The sequence below is a fragment of the Rhipicephalus microplus genome, unplaced genomic scaffold (assembly GCF_043290135.1).
Source record: "Rhipicephalus microplus isolate Deutch F79 unplaced genomic scaffold, USDA_Rmic scaffold_45, whole genome shotgun sequence".
Lineage (NCBI taxonomy): Eukaryota > Metazoa > Arthropoda > Arachnida > Ixodida > Ixodidae > Rhipicephalus > Rhipicephalus microplus.
In genome coordinates, this window is record NW_027464618.1 from 2,534,071 (window position 1) to 2,545,876 (window position 11,806).

At 40.5% G+C, this 11,806-nt stretch overlaps 1 protein-coding gene and 1 long non-coding RNA gene across 3 annotated transcripts in view; both read left to right on the top strand.

The window, feature by feature from the left end:
* LOC142787112 (uncharacterized) overlaps positions 1–11,806 on the top strand; it is a 134,031-nt gene that overhangs the window by 2,699 nt on the left and 119,526 nt on the right. The gene's annotated exons all lie outside the window — the stretch shown is intronic.
* LOC142787115 (uncharacterized) lies at positions 1,306–6,375 on the top strand. The gene is made up of 2 exons (XR_012889247.1): positions 1,306–1,533; positions 6,235–6,375. It is a non-coding gene; the product is annotated as an uncharacterized LOC142787115 (long non-coding RNA).

An 11,806-nucleotide genomic window follows, 5' to 3' on the forward strand; every position in this document is an offset into this window, starting at 1 on the left:
CATTTAGTGCCAGAGCATACTGAGGATACCACCCGCATAAGTGGCAAAACGTCTGCGTTTTTTTTGCTATATTTTGTTGTGTTAAGTCAAAGTACATACCTTTAATCCTGTTCCTTACTTTAAAGGATGTAAGAGAGGGTATGCTGGTGCTGATTCATGGTGACGGTGGCCGCACACTATTGAGGAATACGAAAGAAAGGATGAGATGGGACAAAGCATCCCGTCTCATCTTTTTTTTTTTTCTGTGTACACCAAAGGTTTTCGCCGCGCATTCTTCGCTGTTCCATGTAGGGTTGCAACCTATCTAGTTTTAGACTGGCTCGTCCGATTTTTTAGAAAGCGGGCCGGTTGCCAGTACGCACCCACCATAATTGATTGTCCATTTTTTTTTTTCCAAGGCAGTAAATGCAACGTCATTCTAATCACGTGTATTTTTATGTCAGCAATTATACTGATAGGTGAACTTAGTGTGCTGCTTTCGTTTGTACATCAGGTTTGTTTAGCTCAAGTGAAGCAATGTTACATTGAATGCACTGCATGCCAAAGACCTGACGTGGTGTTTATTGTTAAATGTTAATTTAATCTTCTGACAACTCATCTCTTCCCCCTAGTCGAAGGGCTGCTTTTTTGTTTGAGAAAAGGTCGCAACCCTAGTTCTGTGAAGATGTACCATCTTGTCCCTATCCCTTCAGAAACAACATTAATGTGTGTGTGTTGCACGCATTAATTATGTGATAATGAAAGACTTTGGATTAATTTCAACCATTCTTTGCTCCTTTACGTGATTCTGAGCTGAAATACAAGGGTGTTTCAGCATTTCTGCTATATTGAAACATGACTGCTGTGGCTGGAAATAAAACCCATGTAATTAGGTTCAGGGCACAATGACTTATCCCAAGAGCTACTACAGAGGATTGCTTTACCATCATCTGTATCTCCAAATTATGCCAGTGAGATAACAGGCACAGTTGGAGTGCCATCTTGTAACCCACTGCACGAGCTGTTTAAAGTTTTTCTTTCCGGAGTTTAACATCCCCAAACCACCATATGATAATGAGATACGCTGTAGTGGAGGGCTCTGGAAATTTTGAGCATCTAGTGTTCTTTAACGTGCACCGACGATGCACAGTACACGGGCCTCTACCATTTTGCGTCCATCGAAATGTCACTGCCAAGGCCGCAATCAAACCAGCAGCCATCGGGTCAGCAGTTGAGCACCTTGACTGCTACAACACCATGGCGAGCGGCACAAAAACATATGCTCAATGAGTGAGTAGTGAAGTGAAGTGACTGTAACTTAATTGGTAATCAGACGTGCAATCGCTTGGGTGCAGGTACGGTTCTCATCAGCGACAAGTTCATTTTTCATCCACTCTTATTACGTGTATGTGTTAATTCTAGTATTACAGTCAACAAGGTCTCTGGAAAATTTCACCATATGGTGCTTCTTAACGCGCACTGACATCACACGATACACAGGCCTCTCCATCGAAATGACATCGCCGCGTCAGGGATGGCATCCATGACCTTCGGGTGAGCAGCCGGGCACTGTAACCACTACACCACTACAGCGGACCTGTTTACATTTTTGCAATGCTCATTGGTATCACCACCTTATGCCATCACAGATTGGTCAGGCGAGAGAGCCACAATTCTTTTTTTTGCTTTGCAAAATAAAGGAAGTAGAGGGGTGCTTTTACTGGCACAATTGGTGACATTTACTGTGGCATGATAGCTATCGGTGTTATCTGTGTTAGTAGCGGTACCGTGAGTGAAAATATGCAAATTCGTATCTGACTTCTGGTTAGTACCTAATTATGCTAGATTCCCAAAATGTATGTTTCTATACGACATTATTAAATTATTTGGGTTGATATAATTCCAAGCTTACCGGTTAAAAGAAATTATAGCTTGAGAATAGTAACACATTGGGGATGAATGCTTAAGCTAAGACCTACACTTTACAGCCTCTACCACAAAACCATAATAAAGTGAAAAGATGGTGGCCAAATGTTATAAACCTAAGAATGCAGAGTTGTAAAGAAAAAAAGGAACACAAGAAAACCAAAAAGCATGCACAAGTCTTTTAGAACACAATGATAAAATCCAAGCAATTACAGCACTCTTGCCAAGTCACTGTGGGAGTACTTTTGCAAAATTTTGCATGAATAGCACTGGACATTAACACTGTCTAAACTGTCTTCCTCAAAGTGACATAAATGCTGCCATGTAGGAATTATGCTGTGCTAGTCCTGCAAAATTCTGTCTAACCCTCAAAGACGGTAATACGCTCAAACCTCGATTTAATGAACCTGAATATAACGAACTATCATTTATAATAAAGTAAATGAATAGCTCTGTCACAGATACAGTACTACAAATACAGGGTTGCAACAAATTTTCGGATATAACAAAGTACTTTCATGGCAAGTTTGAGCGTTATAATGAGGTTTGAGTGTATTCCCAAGTTACTACTTCAAGGTCTTCCGGTGCAGTAGTCATAAAATGTCTTGAGAATGTCTGCCTCTGCACGAAATAGAAAAAAAAAAGGCGTGAAAATCAAGGAAACCTCACTATAAGGTACTCACTGTATGATGCAGCTCGATGCTATGGGAAGTAAGCAAGGTGATCGATGTACTTTTTTGCTAACATTATTCTTCGGCAAATGTTTTTTCTGCAAGCACAGTTTGTTCTCTGTTGTGTTGTTGCTTGTTCAATATGTTCTGCCTTAATAGCTTCGGCATAACTTCTTTAAATATAGCACAACTTCTTTTATTATTGTTATCTTTTTTTTTGTAAACCACTCTGCTCTCTGCAATGCATCTGAGTTTGGAAATATTCAGAATGAATGAATGAATGAATAAATATATAAACTCCTCTTTTTTTTTTGTAATGAACAAAAGTAGTCGTCAGTTGTAGCAGGGTCAGATTATTCAATTTTTTTGTTGAACGAAACTGGTCGTGCTTACCGCCCCATAAAGACGCACAAACGGTGCAGAAGCTGCACGATTAAGAAACATTATCACACAGAAAATAATACTACCAAAGAACAACAAGCCCTGTAAGAGATGCTTAAATGAATATGATAATTTAACTGAATACATAATTGAGGTGTAAAAATGCAAATAATGCTTACCAGGAACTTGACCGTATGGTTGGTGCACAATAAGGCTATCATTTTCACAACTGGATTCAGTCGATGGCACTAGCTGTTCTGATAAAACTGAAATTGGCAGAAAAAACAAAGGTTTAAATGAGTGAGCTGTTTTTATCTTGCACAACAGTGTCAGAATGATATCCTCCCACAGATACAGCTGTTAACAATAACAATGAGCTCTTTTGATTTAACACTACAGGGACAATAGTGGGAAAAAAGATATTGCTGAGCAAGACATTAAAAATGTAAAAAAGGATGGACATAACCATTTTTCTGTGCAGTGGCGTGTCACCACGTCAGCTTACTTAAAGGGGACATGACACAATCACTCTACTATTTGTGGTTTTCAGCAGAGAGTAGACGATCTATTATGCCTATAAAGATATCAAAAGTGTGCCGTAAAGGAATATTTTAGTGCAGTCGCCGGTAATAAACTCCACCTACCACCGACAACCACCACTTTGACATGACGCATGTGAGATCACGAGCTTGAAGTAGGGAAGCTGTGTTCCTCCAACTAGTTTTAACCGCTGCAAATCATTCAATTTTGGTGCCAAGCTGGAGAAAGTCAACTTATCTCGATATCACGCGCAGCTGACCACGGACCAATATCGTTCTCTGGAATACAGACGCACGCACAGCTAGTCGCTTGTTCAGTCACTGCTCGCGAGTCTACCATAAAGCTCGACTCTCAGGCAGCCCAAATGATTATAAAGATGTTCAACTATGAATTAGACGTTCGGACGAATGCGATAAGGTTTCGCCAGCTCGTTTGCAAACAGACAAAGATTAACCCACGTAACACAGATTATGATTGAAAATTGGGTGTCATGGCCCCTTTAAATTAGCCCTACAACACTTTCGCGTGGTAAATAAAAATAGTATAGTCACTAGGCAATACTGTAACGAAAAAGCACAGTGCAATATATGTACCGATGCACAAAGCACAGAGTTTCACTTCAACGAAGTACAAGATGCAAATAAAGTGGTTATAAGCCAAACTTACTAGGATGCAAAGAGTCTTACTATATTATGCTTAACAATAAGCATATAAGCCCTGCCACTTGATACAATCAAAATGTCAGACATGTCCTAAACTATTAATTAGCAAAGCCACACAACCATAGACGTAAGTGGGCCAGAGAAAGGTTCTGGGAGTAGGATATGTATTGCTTAGCTGAAAGCATGCTTCCAGCGTTAACCCTAGCAACAAAAACATTTGTTAGACATCGGGAAGAGTGAGGCAGGAATTGCTCTACTGAAAATGGCACAAAGCTTTTAGGGGAGCTTAAATATGAAAAAGAACATGGGGAAGTACAGTAATTTGATCAACCAATCCGAAAAAAAAAAAGAACAATTAAAAGTACTTTGTGCCCGTAACTGTCATATGTTCTAGCATTGCCACATATACAAAAAACTGTGCACAACTATAACAAATAAGCTCGCATGGCCTAATAAATTTTAGACTATGGCAAAACAGATTCACGAAATGGCTCAAAAATACATTATTATTTTGCGAAAACATGCCTGTGTGACCCAACACGAAAGCAGAGGCAGACACTGCACCCACAAAATGGTTTGCTCTCCCACAAGCACTGATGGTTACAGGAGCTACATACGTACACATTCATGCATGCCTCGATGCAATACCAGAAACAACAACACTGATGAAACCAAAATGAGTTGACAATTAAGCATCGAATGCACGCATTCGTTGCTATGCAAGAAACATGGCTAAACAACGTTTTCAATTAGTGAAACGTACATATGCCTCAAATAGTTAGGAAATTCTTGAATGACATGCCGAAAATTGCAACACGTTTTCTCTCTTAAGTTGCAAGCACTCTACAAATCTGGTGATGCCAAGTTATCACAAAAATGGGATGACCATGCACATAGAAGGTAGACAGCTAAGACAAACAAATACAGCAAAGCTATCGGAAACACATAATTACTATTAACAATACAGCCTGCTATCTCTCGGAGTCACCATCCAAAGTCTCTTATTTGCTTTAAACGAGTGGTACACAGTCATGGCCAGGCATTGCATAAAATGCACTTGCTTCCACTGCATAAAGAACGATCTACATCTCTGCCCAGCTGAACAGGCCCTGCAATGTGAGAAAACATTTTGGCAATGAAACAAAAGCGATTCTCTCACAAACTTGAAGAAAATACAGCCATTTCATAGAAAGGACAGTAAAAATATGACCAATTTGCAGTTAAAAGCCTCATTCGGGAAAGTACAAATCGTGCCAAGATGCGGTTTTTTCCATAAATACAACTTGAAATTCAGCTATTTCGGGTAAGAAGCCTTCTAGCAAAAGTAGTACTTTTGTCACTAATACACGGTGATATAATGACTCTAGGACATTGTAGCCTGTAGCAAAAGCCTATTTTATGGGAGCACTCCCATGCTGTCCTTGGCTGGCAAGCCTGATACAGTTTTGATTATGCATGAAAGAGGTTTCATGTTTTATTTCAATATTACAATTGACTTCACTGCACAAAGAACTCAGAACTTGCATGCTATAAATTCTGTGACTGTGCGAATAGGGCTACATCGTTGAATTGAAAATAAGTTCTCCAAGTACTAATGTAACTGAAGCACTATCTATCAGCCACATATCAAGCTACGGTCACTTACGAAATGTTTTATACATTGTGAGCTTTTCGTGCAAGCCGCAATATAATGAAAGATTGTCTAACAGAGATTGTGTAATTGCACCAAGGTGGCTGCACCCTTTGTGTATAATATGCATTTGCAAGTAATGACAGAACTGAAGCACTACCTATGAGCAACAACTGAAGGAAGTGACTCCAAAGCTTCTTTTCTTCAAGTATACCCTGCTATTTTCCATACAAGTCTCATCTGCTTGGGTATACATACGTTTGAAATTATGTATTCTTTACTTTTTCTTTAGGATTAACCAACACACAATTCAGAAAAGGTACACAACATCATGCACACCACAATCCGCTTTGTGCAGCCGTGTGTCGAGAGGCACTCATGTAGGTTCAGTTTCTAGTGTTTTGAGCAAAATTTCTGAAAATGATGATTGTATGGTGTTTTCTAGGCTGCCAAATGCAGAGACTTTTTGGACACCTCGCAGCATGTTATCCACATCCCAGACCTCACTTGAAGCTGAAACTTGTAAACCGCAACAGCTGAAAAAGGATCACAGTTTTCGAAATGAATAAATTAATAATTAGACTTGCATACTTGAAATGCATTCGAAAATGGTTCAACAGGAAATTCAGCCAGAGCTAATGCTTCAACATCTTTACCGACACAGTTACCATCCTTGCAAAAAGAAGTGCATGTTTCTAAGCAAAGTGGCTTGCTTGGTTAGGATAGTTTAGTTCGTTTATGAGGTTCCAAGTCCTAATGTGACATTGAGATTGGGCAGAGGAGGGTTCTGGATAATTATGACTGCCTGGAGTTCCTTAAATAGACTGACATCACATCATACATGGGCCTCTAGCATCTCGCTTCTATTGAAATGTGACCACCACTGTCGAGGTCAAACCCACGTCTTTGAAGCTCGCAGCCAGACACCATAACCACTAAGCCACTGTGGTGGCCATCTTGCTTGGTACTCCATGAGTGTGTCACCATGAGATTATGAATGTTGACCAGTACATTGCAAAGTGTATGAGAAAAAAATTAATTGTAACCAACAATGTGAGATTGGCTTTGAATGCTACAACAAAGGCTGCTGTACTAAGATATTGAAAAAAAAAAAGCCAACAAAACACACTGGCACACAAACTTGCAAGAAGTTTGGAGAAAATTTGTTGAGCCTCTTCAGCAGGGTGCAGTTTCTTCTGCGTACAACTACAGACTACACAAACTCGCCTTTCATAGCATGCATAATAATAATGGTTGTTGGGTTATAACGTCCTAAAACTACCATATGATTATAAGAGACGCCATAGTGGAGGGCTCCAAAAATTTCAACCACCCAAGGTTCTTAAAACGTTTACCTAAATCCAAGGACACGAGTCTCAAGCTTTTTCGCCTCCATCAAAAATACGGCCGCCGCAGCCGTGATTTGATCTTAGGACCCACTGATCAGCAGCCGAGTGCCTTAGCCACTAGACCACCATGACGAGTTTATGAAACTGCACTCACTGAAAAACAAGCATGAATATAACAATGTAAACCTAAAATGTTTCTCACCAATGTTAGCATAAAAACAAATATATGCTTAAAATAAATAATTATTGTAACATCACTATTGCATTTGATGAAATGCAGTTGAAAGTTCAGCTTGGTGTGAAAATGAACACTTCAGTTATGAACCACATGAAAAACCCACAACATGTGCATAAGTTAAATTTGATGTAATGTTGCAAGGGTGCCTAAGGATGCTCTGCACTAGGCACAAGGTGATGAAATTTCAGCAATAAAATCAAGCGTATGCCACAGCAGTGGCATAGCCAAAGGGTGGAACAATAAGCCCTTGACCCCCCTCTCCCACTCACCTTCTAAAAAAATATCTGCCTATGCCTCTGCGACAGTAATGCTACGTTTCACTTGCCTCCATATTTAGTCAAGGCTGAAACAGCAGAATTGAAGAAAACAAGCTTGCTTGTTGAAACACTGGCTCCATCACCACGCAGTGTTCACGAATTGTTCATCTCTTCATGCTTTTTGTCGTTTCCAACAACAAAAAGTTATGATAGTAGGGTATCTAGTTTTTTAGCATGTATACATTCATTTATTCACAATGGTTTTTTGTTTGTTTTTTGCTTACTTATGAAGGTAGTGAACTGCAAAGCAGCCTGTTCTGCTGTTGAAGTTATGCTGGCAATGACACTGTCATTCAATTCATCTATGCTCAGTCGATCAATGATCTCTTTTAAATGCAGTTGTTTCAATGAATAGAGTCCAGTTTGCTAATTCAAGCTTTCAATGCAGCCGTTCCCAGGGTATGTTTAAGGGTCCATATGTTAGCTTTACTACAGCAGGCATGTGGTCACTACTAGTACGGTTATCTACCAATTTTCACTTAATATCGGCAAAAATGGATGGATAGCACAGCCTTGAATCTAGGCAGCTTATAGCTCCTGTGCTCGGGAAGCTGCACACCTAAACATCAGAGTTTAAATAGTGCAAGTCCTTAGCAATTATAAAATGCCTAAGTATCTGACCTTGGGAGTCAGTTTTCTTTGCATCTCCATATTTGCATTAAGAGTCAAGATCATCTGCGATGACAAACGTGCTCAGGTGGCTGGGTCTAAAATAAATTTTAGATTTGTTGCATTAAAGTGAACGTGGTGGTATATGTAACAAATCATGAAATAAATGGTTACTGCATGCTAAAACGGTAATATCAGCAGCCTCTACATATGACTATCAACAGTCACTTCTCTAGTTCTGAGGCTACTGTGTGCAATAACATCTTCGTCACCCAACAAAATTGTGGTCCAAGCACACTCGCACTAAATGACATTTCATCCAATATGTTGGCGTGCTTATTTGCTTATGCAGGTGTAATGCCAAAGGAGAGGAGTCGTTTAGCATGTCTTTTGTGCCGCCTAAATAGAGTGCGAGTCCCACACAATTCCAAAGAGTAATAAAAGCCATGTTAAGAATGAAAGGTGATAACTACAGTGAGAACTGAATGGATGATTGGAGCAATGTTAAGAGACATGCCTGACAAATGAGTAGTGTCACAACGAACGACGATCTTCCAGGTTATTGCTATCTCTTTGACCGTGGCTACTGAGAACCTATTTTTCTTTGTAATCCTAAGAGAGCGCAGCTCTTTTGGCATGGACAACACTGTGGTTTTTGGGTTGACTTTTACCCTTCTCGCAAAGGTGCTGCAGCATCAAAAGTTTGAAACTGAGGCACATGTCTCAGGCTTTGGTGTTTGAGTGGTCATATAGTCCCACAGAACGTCTGTCTGTGGTCCCTTTGGAAATGAGCGAGCCGCACTGGCAGCCATTATTAAGGGGATGAAAGGGGTCATTACGGGGCCACTCTGCTTGAACCCGAAGATCTGCCAATGCCCCTGTGATGATGCCCTTGCCTGCACCGCACCAGCACAGCTTCAGTAGAAAGGTGTGACAATAATTTTCTATGTCATGTAATATATTCATGCATAAACGTGAAGGAACAATGTGAAATGTCAAGGGGCCAAAATCCAGTCAAGCACAACCTTGGGTGGCTTGGCTACTTGCTTTCTCGGCTGCTTCGTTGTTTTCTCATACTGTTCACTACACCTAACTTTGTGAGATCGGCCTTTTTCTCTTACTGTTTAGAGCGATAATTTTTATCTTCCAGCAAGGACAGAAACAGGGTTAAGCTGGGTGGTCGCCCTTACATTTGAGACAATGTGTTGAAAAAATACAGTTGCGGGATGGGTGGTGTTGGATCTGCGTTCTGAACATATTGATTTGTCTCTACATGAGTGAGAAGTATGTCCAAGATTTCACCATTTGAATCATCGTCAGCTGTTTGGAAACACAGCCTCACATAAAACTTCCCCGTACCCTGCCTCAAGAAAGATGGACGTTACACTTGCAGTTCCAAAAATATAACACGTCTTGCCAGGACTTCTTGATCGTTGCAGCACCTAATATGGAATATGTTACCAGCTGATTTAGTTGGCCACAAGACTGCGGATTCATTCTATGAGGCACTGTGCCCCCCACAATAATGCCTAAGATGGCGCTGCGGGTAATCCTCCAAATAAAAAATAAAAAACACTTTCCTCTCGGAAGCCTTCGAGAAGTTCATCACCAAAAGATAGGCCATCTTGTTCAGATACTACATTTCTGCTTGTGTTTAGCAATTTATGAGCTGATGTTTTGACTGTAACCTCACTGGTATGAATTGTTCAGAGATTTCTGGTGCTTCACCTTATATTTTAGGTTTAGGAGAGATTCCCATTTTGCATTTTTGAAGCCCTGTGCATTTGTCTAGTTTTTTCCTTTTCTTCAAGGATTTTTACGACTAAAAATGGGGAGAGCTTTCGTAGTAAGATGCTTTCGCTGTGAACTCTGGTGTTTCCAAAAGGTTTGTACATTGCTCCTCGAGGAAAACTGAAAATCTGCCACAATGTTTCCCCTTTCAAGGGGTCAATAAAAACAAAGAATGCTGTGAAGCCACAACATAGCGCGTTATGTTCACCAGCAGCGTTGACAGCCCACCCTTGAGTCCAGCAAAAGGTCACAACAGATGTTGCATGAATTATGCATGATGGCAGTCATATGCCACCCCTATCGTCAAACGTGGTATAACCAAGACTAAAGGGACACTGAAGGGAAACATTTGACTCGGTTTAAATTGACATACTGCACTCGAAAAACTCCAATGGCATATGGCTTAAGTTCGTTACTAGCGGAGAAAATGAAGGCTCAAGTATCATTTTAATATTTCGTGCCGAAACCTTCGCATGTGACTCCAGAAATTTCAAAATGTATTTTTAATATTTTCACAACATTGGCTCAATTAAATTTTCTCAAACTTCGTATGCTAGGTCTATGGCACCCACAGATGATTTGTACTTCAATTTTACCAATGAGAAGCTATGTAGACCCCAGTAGACTCCATCAAAATTTATGACTGTTGCACCCACATTTTCTTTTTGGGCATTTTCTTTTGTAATATTGTTTTGCTCTTGAGTGTCTTTTTAATAGCCACACAATGTCAACCTTAGTCACCAGGAAAACTAAATAAATGAAAAAAAGGAGGACAAGAAAGAAAGTGAGAGAAAAAGACAAGCATGTGGGGAAAGAGCAAAAGGAGACCATCGATTAGCCCCAGGTGGCAATTCACCCCATCCTTGTGATGATGTTTGTATAGTACACGGTCTAAAATGTGTTGTCTTCACCACGGGGCCTCAAAGATTTAAAGACATAGAATAGACCCAATTGCTGGAATCTACTCCTACCCAAACAATCCACCCCCCTTCCCCTCATTAGCTCAGGTCCGTGGTGACACAACTCACCAAACGCCTGCATAAGCAGACGCCCCTGCGGCGCTGCTTGTGTTGATGATGCTACAGCACTTCGCAGAGTTTAATGAGACGTTGTGCATGAGAATGCTGTCGAAGACTATGCAACAGTTTACCGTTACCGTTCTTACATTCGTTAGAGTGTAAGAAGAGAGTGCTATGCAACGCAAGATGCTGTAAGCCATTCAGCAGGATTATGCGAGCATAGGTAAAATCCTTGCTCCTGGGGCTGCAACCAAGAACAATAGCCAGTTGTCTGAAACTGAGCAACGGTGCAGACAGCGAAGCCCAAATTGCCGATTCTTACCAACAAAGACCCCTTTGCACATTCACATACTGATTACACTTTTTTCAACACCATGACAAGTGCATGTGCTTCACTGAAATTCATTGCGTTTCACCACATAGCACAAATGTGCAACAGCAAAGCCTGCTACAGAAAACTGGCCAGTATGCAATGTTTTTCTAGTGGCTTAGAAAAAAGCAGTTAATAAAAAACTGACATCAATCACAGGCCCTTCAAACATTGCTAAGGTTCGTTTACTTAAGGAATCAGAGCCAACCTGACCAATGTGAAACTCTGCCTCAAGAAGCGTGCTTGTTCTCGCTCATCCATACCTCTCATAGGTCTGAATGTTAACATCACGGGACAGCATATTCCGAATAATCAAAGTGTAAA